Below are 14,315 nucleotides of genomic sequence, written 5' to 3' on the forward strand. Positions count from 1 at the left end.
GGAAGATGGTCAGATGGGGAGATTTACGTGGAGATAGCAAGACGGCAGGAGGTGTTTCTAGGTCTTTGCTGTGGAAACAGATTGGCTTCCTTTACACCTGCTGGCTTCTATCGAAGGAAGACAGGCGTCGCTGACAGGCAACGCGGTTTTGGACGCAAGGGGGCATGCGACCGTGAGGATTATTGGATGGGCCGTCCATACATCCACCTAACTAGAAAAAATACCCGTGCGTTACAACGGGTAAAACATTTTTTATCGCTATACACTTTTCAGTCCCAACCCACCCCGCTATCTTCCTCTACTTGCCTATCTTTGATGTAGCCCACAAGTGGAGCTGTAGGCTCAGCTCGCATGGTCGGCTGTCGTATCCAACCTCCGGAAGACAGTTCTGTGTCCGTACGATGCCAGAACTGATCATTCCTATCAAATCCGGTTGAATATTTCTCGATTTCCCAAAATTGGTTAAGGCGTTTTGATACACTCAACCTCCTCTTTTTGTTTTTATCAAAATCAAAACGGATCTGTAATTGGTTGAGGGCTTTTGATACACTCAATCTCCTCCTTCTGTTTTTATCAAAATCGAAACGGATCTGCAATTGGTTGAGGGCTTTTGATATACTCAATCTCCTCTTTCCGGTTTTATCAAAATCGAAACGAATCTGGAAAACTCGGATAGAATGGTGACTTTTAAATGGTGATTAAATCCAATAAATTAAAGCGGAATTGAAAGGGAAAATCATGTGGGGAAATGATGAGGGAGTAGTGGGGAATCGACTTTTGCAATCAATTGGAGGAAAGAACGTATGAGGAAGTAGATCGACATAGCGGCGACGTTAGGGTTTCGTCCGGTGACGAAAAAACTGAGCAGATAAAAAACAATCCTTACCAGCCAGACGACGGAAAATTCATGCAAATAAAGAACAAATCCTTACCGCATGCGCACGTACTCTTACGCATGTTAAAGAACACTTAACACGACATTAAAAAATAACGAAAAAAGGATGAAAAAGAAAAGAAGTCAGCGGAAAAAAAGACGGATAGAAAGAAAGGGCGACAAGAATAAGACGAAAAAATAGGGAAAAAAGACGGGAGAAAAAAAGGCGAAAAAAGGGACAGCCAAAAAAAAAGGAAAAACGGAGAAAAAACGAAAAACGGAGAAATGGCAAAAAAAGGGAAAATCGGAAAATCACCAAAAAAGAAACGGACGAAAAAAACACGGAAACCTTGTGTATTTTTATATTAGGTATAGATATAGATATAGATCTGGGATTGGCCGCTAAACTCAGGAGATGACGTCTGCTATCAGACAGCTCAGATCAAAGCAAGACCGACGATCCAATGGCTATGACATATCGATGATGTGGCTGCACCAGAGGGCTGCTTTATAGCAATAATTGCTAGTAGTGGGTATCAACTATCTAGGAAGAAGGGATTACTTCTGATTTTCTTGAGCAGACTTAGCATATTACTGTTTGGCGTTCTCCTTCAGCTCTCGGCGACGGCGAAGGTGACGGCGGCCATGGCTCCTTAGATCGACGATGACGTGGGCTTCGGCAATGACGGCGGCGGGGTCGCGGGGCACCGTCGGGAGAGCTCGTCTACATGCCAATTGCCGTCTACCTCGTCCTCTTCGTCAGTTTGCTGATTTGTTGCTTTCAATTTGTACATATATTGTGGATCTGTTGTGCATGAGCTTGGGATCTATATTCTATGAATTTGTAATGTGGATGAAATGGTTGATTTTGTGCATAAGCTTGGGGAATCTATCGATTTGTGATCCAATCCCATAATTTTTTGAATTTGAAGTTGGGATTTAGATCCGTTTTTTCTTTCTTTCTTTTTTTTTTGCGAAAAGTAGGTTTTCATTGGCGGGCCTCTTACGCTAACGCCTCTGATAATCAGATCTTCACTTGCGGTACCTCTAAAGGGGCCACCTGCCAAATGTTTTTTTTATAGCGGGCATGTTCCACCTATGAAAATCATTGACTTTCACTTGCCTTTGATCTCTGTAAAATCAAAGTGTGTTTGATTCTTATTCTATGATGAACAATTGGCATATGTGATTGTTGGTTTTGATATTTGGAGATTATCGGCGAAGTGGTTTTAGAGATAATTGGATTTGCAGATGATTTACAGGTGTTGCTGTTGTCGGGTCCGGTCAGACCGGCGCTATGCGAGCGGTCTGACCGACCAGCCCGCGGTCTGACCGGCCGACTCTGTGTCGGTTTCGGTTTCGGGTTGTTTGTTTGGATATCCATGGATGTTTCGTGTTTATGGCTTCTCGATGGATACTATGTGTATGTAATACTGTTGTTTGTTAACAATGAGTCAAGTTGGAGATAGCTTGGTCTCGGAATATATGGTTTCTTTGTTTGATTCATGTGTAGGTAACTTGATGTCTCGGGAGAGTATTGTCGGTGATGGATCGGGAGTAAACTTGGAGATAAGGTGACGTCTGGACGGTCAGATATCATGCGGGATACTTAGGCTAAAGATCAATGCACGTGGTTGGTAAAGATTCCATATGTCATACGATGGAGATATTGTGTGCGTATGGGATGCGGAGTCGAATTTGGAAAGACTCCAAATTTGGTATGATTGGAGTTTGTAAAGTTTGTTTCTTGTACGGAAATGTTATCTAGGTGGATTAGGACTTCTTGTATGAGTTTGGTTCGTGGCTTTAGGCTAACTACCTCATGTATAAATAGAGAGGGAGCGTGAGGCTTCCCGGTATCGCTTTTGAGAGCATTGAGCTGAGAGTTTAGTTAGGGTTTTGAGTTTAGTCGAGATTTTCGTGAGGAGTATTGTTGTTGCACTTTGTAAACACAGAGAGAAGTAATAAAGTTGTCATCTACATCAAGAGTTATTCGATTTGTGTTTGCTCAGGTTCGGCGGTCTAACCGGTGAGACACCGGCGGTCAGACCGGTGGCATCACGGCGGTCAGACAGGCGGGTACACGGCGGTCAGACCAGCGATGGCGACAGGGAGCAGAGGCGACTTTAGAGCGGTCGGACCGAGCGATCTACACCGGTCAGACCGGCGGCGCAGGAGCAGTCAGACCGACTGATCAACCTCGGTCAGACCGATCTACATCGATTTGAGGGTAACTTTTAATTCCACTAAAACTTTGAATTTTTGGGTACACCAACTATTCACCCCCCTCCTGGTTGGCTTAGTTCTTTCTATTCGATCTTACAATCTCTAGCAACTGGCAGTGCCGCTACCGAAAATCGATTTTGGCTGCCAAGAAAAACGCTTTTTTAGTAGTGTAGTTTCAATGCATATGAATGCATGAAAATTCCGAAAACGAGCAAAATGATCTCAAAAGACAAAGGGGGCCATTTCACTGATTATAGGTTTTACTATTTTTTTGATCTATTACAATATGTGCCTTCACAATTCACTGGTATCTAGAGTTCTAGACAGTTTGAAAAAAAAAAGGAAATCTATATGTGTTCCTGTTATTTGATGCTTAGAGCTCACCCATTAATGCAAACAAGAAAGATGTATATCTTTTCGAAGTTCCTGCAATATTTGAAGACATGATTAGGAAGGAATTACTTTATTGCTTGCAGGCCAAACTAATTAACCACCTTTGGATTTTACAATTTATTAAGCTTTGAATTATGGGTGTTATCGTACTATCGCCCCACAAGAATATGGATAATTAATTTTCCAATTGATCAATAGCCATATTTAAAGTATAAATATTCAACTTCAGTTTGGATACATCGATATAATGTATGCATGTATTATACACTATATTATCTTCAAAGGCTCGACTCCAAGAGTATAATATACGAATTCAAGTAGATGGATTCATGTATGCACTGCGCTGCTGTGCCAAAGAAATTGTATATATATATAGCTAATATTGCTGAGACATTTTTTTTTTTGTGGAACTGGGAAACACTCCCAGCTCCATTTTTTCATTAAGGAATTACTGAAAATAAATAGTCTTACAAGACAAGCGAAATTACCGAAAATAATAGTCTTACAAGACAAGTGGAATTACGGTACTACATACTAGCAAGCTAGGTTTAGCTAGTCACGACACACGACAACACGATAAAAGCAATTAACTGCAGATCATCTCACAGAGTACGTACGGGCTTAAGAGTACTCAGTCTTACAGATAGTGCAATGGCATTAAAAAAAGCTACTCGAATTTAATTAATTATTAGCACCAGGCATTAAGGAGCGAGGTGTCTTGCTAGCTTCTGATCATGCTACGACATGGTACTTGGTTATCTTAGGAGAGGCCGGCCACTGGAGTTAAGCAGCAACACCACCAGTCGTCCGGCCTTCCTGTCAAAAAAAAAAAGTTAACAGATATATCAGATACTTCATATTGCAAGACCAAAACGAGCTCATCAAAAGAAAAGTATATATGATATTTTAATCACTATGCCAATTAATTTCTTGAACGTACAAGATTATCTATCTATAGTTAGGATGGCATTGTTGTAGATCAACCAAAGAAAACATTTTAACTTTCAGGTACATGTACACTACTGTCTCTGTATCATTGGGTAGCTAGCTAGGTTATTAGTTCCACATTCGCATTAACTGCTTCATATGTATCATGGTCCCATTGGGCCTACATGATCTCCTAGACTAAATAACCCCAAATAATCACGTTCTCTATTAGCCCTTGACAATCAAATTCATCATTAATCAACCAACAAGGAGTCAGCTAGCTTCTCAGATCTGGCAAACGAAGTTCCACTACAAGCTAGTCCGAGTGTCTTTCAAGTATCCAATTTGTTGTTTTTGTCTCTACTAGTATAGGTTTGTTTTGAATTTACATGTTTATGCAATGTGTATGTATATATATATATATATATATATATATATATATATATATATATATATATATATATATATATATATATATATATATATATATATATATATATATATATATATTACATGCATATTGATCGAGCTTATCATTTTTTAAAAAAAAAATAATGAATTTTTGAGCGAGACATGCATAAAATAAGTGGATTTCCCCTTAAGAATGGCTTGTCTGTTTAATATCCTCCACCCAAGTAGACAGAGAGAAATTTGGAGGGATTAATTAATTCCATACCTATTGTGACATGAAATTAATCCCCTCAATCCCCTCTAATCTCTTTCTCATATGGATTTTAAACGAACAATAATAATAAAAAAAGGGATTGAGGGGAATTAACTTTACACCATAATCCCTTGTGAGAAAGAGATTAGTTGAACAAAGCCTAGGAATGAAAATCCACTTCTATATAGTATATATACAAGTACCATTCTCGGCGCATAGAGGATATATAGATTTTCTCGAGAGTTAGCGCTGTTCGCTTATACTACTTGGGAAGGCAGACATGCATATACATATATATATATATATATATATATATATATATATATATATATATATATATATATATATATATATATATATATATATATATATATATATATATAAAGAACTCACATGAATATATAATGAAATACTTATATCTTCGACTATACCCTTCTTTCTTTGGATAATGAAATACTAGTAGATGAATACTCCTAGACAGGTGAGAATAATTAATTACTAGACCAGTGAACACGCTCAACTCAAGGTCAGCCGTACGAGGTGATCTGCTGCCTCTTTATCGGCGCACCACCAAACACACTACAGTATGGCAGACTAGCTACAAATGGTCTTCAGATCATTGAATCTTTTGTAATTAGCAATTATCATCATCACTATATTAATTCATTAACAAAGTTGCTGAGATAGTCAACAAAAGTTTGTACCCTGAAGCTCATGATGAGCCTTAATTCCAAAACTACCAAAAAAAAAGGAAACTGTGTTCATCATATATGATAAAACATATTAATATGTTGTGTTTTACGCGGTGGTTGACCAGGCTAATTAATTGAAATTGTGGTCCTCCAAAATCTCTCTAGTTGTACATATACGAGTAAATTAATATGCATCTCTCCAGTATAATAACATGGCCAAGATTTATCCAAAAATAACGATTTTGCTACTACAAAAATAATATTGGATAACTTTCAAACGCACCTAGCAAATATGTGCTGCAAAAGAGTATATATAGAGCATATATACCTGTCCTCAAGGGCTGCAGATGGGATTAGACACACTTTACCCTAGCCGAGAACAACCTATACAAGTTACAACATGTCAAAGACTTTCAACTCTTACAATTATTGGCTAAATAAATTAAGATGCTAAATTTAAATCATACTCATCGGTGATGTCAATTCCATCCAGGATTACTTTTGCAACAATCCGTGCAATAAAATCTCCTAGGTGATAAGGTATCATTAATTCAATCCCACTGTCATCCGGAAACTTTTCTTCCTCATTGTTTGTCTACAAAAAGGAAAAAAAGAAAAAAAAAGAAGCAAACAAATTCAAATAATAAATAATAAACCCAAACTATTTGTTCGATCAAGTCCCTTAATTATTATTGTCTAATATTAAGATTTGTTTTGTAACTATACAATGTATCCTTCAAAAGATGGTGCACAACATTTCATAAGAATGAAATAATCAAATACTAGATTGGACCATGCATGATTACTTAATGAGATACTCCGATCCATTGGTTAATTCAAAAAGTCAAAGTACACGTAAAACATTAAATCAAAAGTACTTTATATAACTTGCCTCAAATCGATAGTCTTGATCTGCACCATGCGTCATTACGTCTCTAGAGAATCTAAAAGCTTCAAAATTTGTTTTCCCATAAGTCCTTCCATCTCAGCTTTTGTAACGATGTCCTTAAAAAATACCACATTGGACACTTTGGTTTTCCAACCACTTGCGCAAACAGCAGTTTTTATCGCAGTTTCCCACTTGTCATTTTGATCACCACCCTGATAGTTTCTATACAGACCGATAATGAAGCAACCTCTCTCATATGATGGCATAAAGCACATATGTGTCTCAAGAAGTAGTTTGTACTGGTTAGATAAGACATTTTGGATTATCTCGAGGTTTCTAAGACGGAATGTAAAATCACTGAAGTAAGGTGGATATGTGAAACGCAGTCGACTATCCCGGCTTCTAAAGACAAGCTCTATTTCTTCAACAAATTTTTCCATATCATTTTTCATTCCCTCATCACCAAATTTTTTTGGCTTTTTATGTTTTTGAACATGACCACGGCAAACCTTAAAATCTGCCAATGTGAAATCCCCATTCCAACTCTTGCCTTTCGAGAAGGCTTCCGTGAAGCACTTGGTCCAAGTTAACAGAAATAGGCACCCTTCAGGTGTGATCTCTAGGGAATGGTTTTGATCAGGGAGAAGAGCCACTGTCAAAAAGGTTTGTCGTGCTGCATTCACATATTGTTGTAGAGTGATGGTCCTGCAATCACATAAACATTTTTTTAAAGAACCATTTTTTTAAAAGAAAAAAATAATCTCGCACAAGCTAGTGATTAAGCACAGGTGACAGTTGCAGTATTCTTGATGGTTCTTGCACTGGTATACCAGTTTAATGGGATGGAATATGGATGTGTTCTTTTCAATATGTAAGAATAAAACATCCTGCATCTGGTAACATAACTTGCAGCATGTTGCCTCCATGATAAATATACAAGAATCACAAGAATAGGAGATTCCGTACTTAATAAGGATTAGCATGTGATGTGTTACGACTTATGAGCATGCTTTCAACAAAATGAGTGCACTATTTTGATGTTAACAGAGAAATTACCTACATCTACTGGCATGATTTGTAAACTATCTGCATTCATTTTAGTAAAACTGGAGAAATTTTGAAACATCTAAGAATCATTTGCAATTCACAGATCCCAACTGTTCTTCGAGAATACTCCATAGCATGACATCGGTAACAGAAGGCATTGATGCAATTGCAACTACTACGTACTAGAGTGGTTGTCACTGGAGATGTCAGCGACTCGAAACATGCTTTGACTGGTCACTCCTTCAGCCGGGAATTCAGGTTATAGTCCTTTATATACTTTTTTCACTGGGCACCTTCCTTCTATGATGTTTCCAACATCTATTATTGTTATTATCAATTTAATTTTTCTCATCAACTAATAATTTCTTTGCCTATTGACCTCAGTGGGAGAGGTGCCGCACTGGATATTGTTGTTTCCAGTGTGCGAGCTTACCTGAGTGCCCTGAACAAAGATGTCCTGTTTTGTTGGGCCTATCAAGGCTAATAGTGAAGTACTATCTGAAAGCAAAAGAGTTCAAGCCACAGAATGAGTCTTGACGTTCCTTTTGGGTTTTCATATCCGATGGTTCTATGTTTCGCATTCCCAACAAGGAGTATGTGCTTGTTGAAACATGGTTTTTCCGTCCCCCCAAAAAAACATGGTTTTCCGTTTAGTGCAACTGCCTCGATCGCTTGCACAATCACCAAAGCACTCCAGCAAAACCATATATAATTTCCATGAATGTTGTCTTAATTTTTTTTAATTTAGTTAAAAAAAACCACACAAAAAATAATATATATAACAGCAGTGAGCACATGCATGAGTTGTGTTTTTGAGAGATCTAAAACATTATTGGCGTACGGAAACCAAGCTCAATAATCCCACCAAACTAAAGCTCGCAAAACTTGACCACAGCATTTGACGTCGAATTAAAGAAAAGAAAAAAAAAACACATCCAACAGCTTAGGAAATGTATAGCAAGGGAATCAGAAGAAGTTTCTTGTTCACTTTCTCGTCAGCCATGGTCAACACTCCTTCACTTCACTTCCCCGCGCGCTCACCGGCCAGTAGATCACCACGGCTGCCTAGCTAGCTGATCTCTGCAAAGAAAGAAATGGAGAGATCGATGAGAGGTATTCGTAGATCTAGATCAGACATAGTGAGAGAGATCGAGTACTGATCAGTCGAATATATCAAAGTAATGACATGAAATATATATATATATATATATATATATATATATATATATATATATATATATATATATATTAATTTCTTGCTTAATTACCTTCCCTGCCTGCGCGAACGGGCTAGCCTACCCAATAGCCAATACAAACCAACCGGAGAGCCACTGTCTCGAGCGGTGTATGTATGAGCTGAGGCTTGGCGAGACGACGCTAGCTGAGAGAGACATAAATATATAGGAGCACAAGAGAGGCCGACCGGCCGGGGAGCTGGAGGTGAAGAGAAACGTACGGATAGGATCTACTCTCCTGTTCCAAAATATAAATATTTTTAGCATAGTAACAAGTTAAATATTTTTAATTTTAAATATTAATAGCAAAAAAAAGACTAACAATGTAAAAGTAATGTTAATAGATTTATCATTAAACAAACTATCATAATATGAAACTTCTTTTATTTAAAGCATCTTATTTCTATAAATATTGTTGGTCAAACTAGTATTTTGGAGACCGTGTCAGAGTCTAAAAATGTTTATATTTTAGAACTGAGAGAGTACTGCATATATGCACTTAATTTGCGTTTAAAAGTTTAGTTATTATTAGACACAATGCTAATCGGCTGAATTGTAAGTGAGAGCTGCAAGCGGAGTATAGTTAGTACTACTACATACTGTAATGTCGTCTCAGATCGAAGAAAAATAATACCGTATGATTTTTACTGTAAAGAAGTGGAGTAATTAAAGTCAGATGAAAAATGAATACTATACCCTGTAGCGTGCTAGTGATCAGTCCGGCCTACTGTAGCGTCCAGATGCGTATATACGAGATACGTCATACGTCTATCTAAACCTACAGACTTTACTGGCTAGCTAGTAGCTACGTCCTACTCATGTCATATGTAGTACGTAGTAGCTCGTATTATACGCCTGTGCGCATATACGAAAGTTTACTCCATGGATCAAACATTCACATCGGATGTTTAGATATTAATTTAGAGTATTAAATATAGACTAATAATAAAACTAATTGTATAAATAAGAGATAATTCACGAGATGAATTTTTTAAGCCTAATTAATCACATAAGCTAATCATGAATTAATTAGGCTCAATAGATTCGTCTCGCGAATTAGTTCAAGGTTATGGAATGTGTTTTGTAATTAATCTATATTTAATACTCTAAATTAGCATCCAAACATCCGATGTGACAGGGACTGGAAAATTTTAGTCCCATTGGATCCTCCTGGGAGCGTTCTCGTGGATCCTTCCTCTCCCTCTCCAACCCAGTAGCCAGATCGTTGTACTCCCGTTTGTTCTCAGGGAGTTCTTTTCGTCGTAGGCGTGTAGTCTAGTTGTTTTTCTCTTTTTCTGATTATAACCTCCCAAGTTTATGGTCTTGTAATTTTTTCTGCTATATCAATATGAAACCTCACACTATCTAGTGCGGTTCGTTAAAAAAAAACTTCTTCGTACATGCCCGCCCATATATTTATCATGGCTCTTGATAGCCCTAAAGGCCGCGGTGATGAAGTGCGGATTTGAAGGTCGAATCATATATGTAACTATTTTTGCAGATAATATATACTACTCCCGTCCCAGAATATAAGCATTTTTAGGGTTAAATAAGGGTATTAAGAAAGTAGTAGAATTAAATAGGGAAATGTTGTGATTGGTTTAGAAGTAGATGTAGGTGGAAAAAATTGAATGGTGAAGGATTCTGATTGGTTGAGAAAAGAATGTTGGTGGAGAAGTTATTATATTTTTGAAATGCTAAAAGTTGTTATATTATGAGAGTATAATTTATTTTGGCCTTTAGTTACTTCGAAACGCTATAACCAACTACTCCCTTCTTCCAAAAATCTGAGACATATTTCATTCTATGGTTTTTCTAAAAATCTAAGTCCTATGTATAGTCCCTATGTGTTAAATTCAATTGTTGATCGGAAACCAAGAATTTAGTACTTGTTGGTTGCATGTTTATTGGCTTTGCTACATAGTGAGCGAGTTAATTGCTTCTTGGTTTTAATGAAAAAGAAATACTAGATCTCAGATTTTTGGAAGGAGGGAGTATTATACTATAGAGTTTACAGTCAAAACGACTGCACTCTACAGATCGGGCACAACTCAGAATCAGGCGCCCGATCTCGGGATAGGAAAATCGGGTGCCCACGTCATGCTGACGTCAGCATGATGCATGCATGAAAAATCACTTTAAACTAATTTTTGTCTTAAATTATTTATCCAAATTATGATCCGATTGCACCATTAAATTAGTTACAATTAAATCTTTAAAACAAAACCACACATGGATATATTCCGACGAAAATTTTTTAGCTTATTATTGAATTATTTTTAAATGTTGCACTTTATTCCACCAAATATATGGGAATTGTTTCACTAAGTAGATCGAAAATGTTTCAATCGTTTAAATCGGGCGTTGTTTCACTTTATATAAAAACAATGTTTCAGCAAATAGCGAAAGAACGTTTCAGTTCACTGCAACATTTGATCTATACATAGTGAAACATTATAAGTACACTAGGTGAAACATTTTTGGTGGAACAAAAAATGAAACGAATTCCCTTGATAGAATGTTTCCATAATATGTGGGTGATTTGTTGCAAAAGAATGTTTCAATTCATTGCAACATTAGATCTATACATAGGGCCTGTTTGGCACAGCTCCAGCTCCAGCTCTACCCCTCCTAAAGCTAGAGCTCAGCCAAACAGTTTCAGCTCCAGCAAAACTGGGAGTGGAGCTGAGTGGAGCGCTCTCACAAAATGAACTAGAGTTGTGTAGCTGGGTTTAGGCAACTCCACAACTCCACTCCAGACCCAACTCTTGGAGCTAAATTTAGGAGTTGGAGCTATACCAAACAGGCCCATAGTGACACATTGTGAGTACACTAGGTGAAACATTTTTGGTGAAACAAAAAATAAAATGAATTTCCTTAATAGAGAGTTTCCAAAATATGTGGGTGATTTGTTGCAACAGAGTATGTGGTGGAGACACATGGCAAGTGGGGGCAGGGACATGTGGTGGGCCTAGTGGGCACGTGCGCCGGGGGGGGGTGGCGACCGATTTTGCTCCCTCCCCCCTTATCGACCGATCGGGAGGATTCCCGTTACAGATCACGTGTAAGTTGACCGATGGTGTTCTTTGCAAAGAAAGAAAGGGAGAGAGGGTTGAGTTTGTGGATGTTAGAAATTAAATGATCATATATTAGAGAGTTAATTTATTGTGTGTGCGGGCGACCAGGGTGAATCGAATAATGACCTCAAAATTTTAGGGTGTGTTTGGTTGAGCTGTGGCTTTTAAAAAAGTAGCTGTGGGCGGTGGCTTTTTTAAAAGTAACTATGGAATATGGGCTGTGGCTTTTGAAAAAGCTCGTTTGGTTCAACAGCTGTGGCTTTTGAAATAACTAGTTCCGCTGATAAACAGGCCCTACGTGTCATACACGTTGAAAAAAAAAAGGGAGAGATGGAGATGGCCATGGCCATCGACAGCCTCGGCGGCAGGGAGGTGGCTCGGCAAGGAGGAACGGCGGCGGCGATTCGGCGAGGAGGAGGACGCGCGGCGGGGAGGAGCGGCGGCGGCGGTTCGGCGAGGAGGACGCGCGACAGGGAGGAACGACGGCGGTGGGGAGGACGATGGGCGAAGGGGTGGCGGCGCCGGGAGGAGGAGGCAGTGGTGACATCGTCGCCGTCGACCACCTCACTTCGTCATCACGCGGCGGCGGCGGCGGCGGCTGGGGACGAGTAGGGTACGGCGTTGGAGGGGACGAGCAGGGGTCGGCGTTGGCCGGGACGAGCGGTGGAGGCAGCGGCTGGTGGGGACCAGCAAGGGCGGCGGCGGCGGCGGGTGGGTCGGCGTCTGCCGGGATGAGTGACGGTGGCGTCGGGTGGAGCAGCGTCGAGTGGAGACCAGTAGGGGCAGCGGCGAGTGGGACTGGACGGGAGGCGGCCAGCCGGCCGGAGGGTGGCGGCCAGCGGCGAAACCCTTCGGCCCCCGTTGCGCTCCACCTCGCTGCTGCGTTTCACATGAGAGAGACGGGGAATAGATTCAAATAAGACGGACAGTCAAACGTTGGACACGGAAACCAGGGTTTGTCTTTTTTTTGACAAAGGGAGTACAAAATACTAGTAGTACTTGTAGAGCTGCACGTTCGTGCTTGTGGCTGAATTTTTTTACTGTGAAGTGAGGGTGTCTGTAGTTCCTGAAAAAAGTTAAAAGTTTTAAGAAATTGCAACGATGTGACGGAAAAGTTAAAAGTTTATGTGTGTAGAAAAATTCGACGTGACGGAAAAGATAGAAGTTAAAAAAAAAAAGTTAGAATCTAGACAAGACCAACTCTAGAAGTTGATTTATTGTACGTACTACTGTAGTCTACTCCTCTCGTGAGTCGTGGAGTATGCGTTGCGTTGCGGTTTGTTGCATACGAGTTGGCAAACGACAAGTGTGTACAGGAGTTGAAAGGCACCTTTAATTTTACTCCTGTTGTTGGCTGGGAGTGCACGCGTGTCAAAAGAGGAAGTAACTCGTGAGTAATAATAGTAACTATTCTTTTTTAAAAACATCACATCGAATTTCTGTACACATATATGAAAGATTAAATATAGATAAAAAAACTAATTGTACAGTTATAATGAAAATCACAAGACAAATCTTTTAAGCCTAATTAGTCTATAATTAGCTATAAGTGGTACAATAACTCATATGTTAATAACGGATTAGTTAGGCACTCAAAAAGCTGGAATTGATAATCCCTAGATGCCATCAATTACACTAAACTGGAGGCCTAATTGATCGTGTTAATCCTCCCCATCTTTATCTAACATATTTATCACTAAAAGTTGTTTTTTTTTCCTTTACGGAGGGTGTACCAAAGAACAGACCACCAATAAAGCTTCAAAATGCATTGTTGGGCAACACGACCACAATCTTTCTGTTCGTCTGCAGGATACTCGACCTCTGCAGGAGTAGGAATTATAATCCTATGCGTAGACTACTACTACTACTATAGTACTCTCGTGAGTCGTGGCGTATGCGTTGCGTTGCATACGAGTTGGCAAACGACAAGTGTGTAGGAGTAGGAGTTGAAAGGCACCTTTAATTTTACTCCTGTGGTTGGCATACTCTACAGACTAGCATTCTGCGCCTACTACGTGCGTACTACTAGTAGGCTGCTTCTGCTGCTGCTTGCCCACGCGCATAAAGTCACTTTACCTCTGGCACGGCGTGAATCACACGAAGAAGCTCGCCCACGCGCATAAAATGCAACTTCATTTTGATTTTTCGTTCAAGTAATGGATTATTTTGTTATTTTTGGAAAGGCACAATAGTAAACTCTCCATCTCAAAATAAAATAAATTTAGGATCCCTCTTTAGCCTACGGTGTATATCATTTTTTTAACATTTTTAATGACTTACTTCCTCCGTCC

General features: G+C 39.2%; 1 pseudogene; it reads right to left on the reverse strand.

Annotated features, from left to right (window-relative positions):
• Positions 1-4,059: 4,059 nt before the first annotated feature.
• Positions 4,060-7,387, reverse strand: LOC127757649 (uncharacterized; annotated as a pseudogene).
• Between the last annotated feature and the right edge of the window lie 6,928 nt (positions 7,388-14,315).

This window comes from Oryza glaberrima, chromosome 12 (genome assembly GCF_000147395.1).
Source record: "Oryza glaberrima chromosome 12, OglaRS2, whole genome shotgun sequence".
Taxonomy (NCBI): Eukaryota; Viridiplantae; Streptophyta; class Magnoliopsida; order Poales; family Poaceae; genus Oryza; species Oryza glaberrima.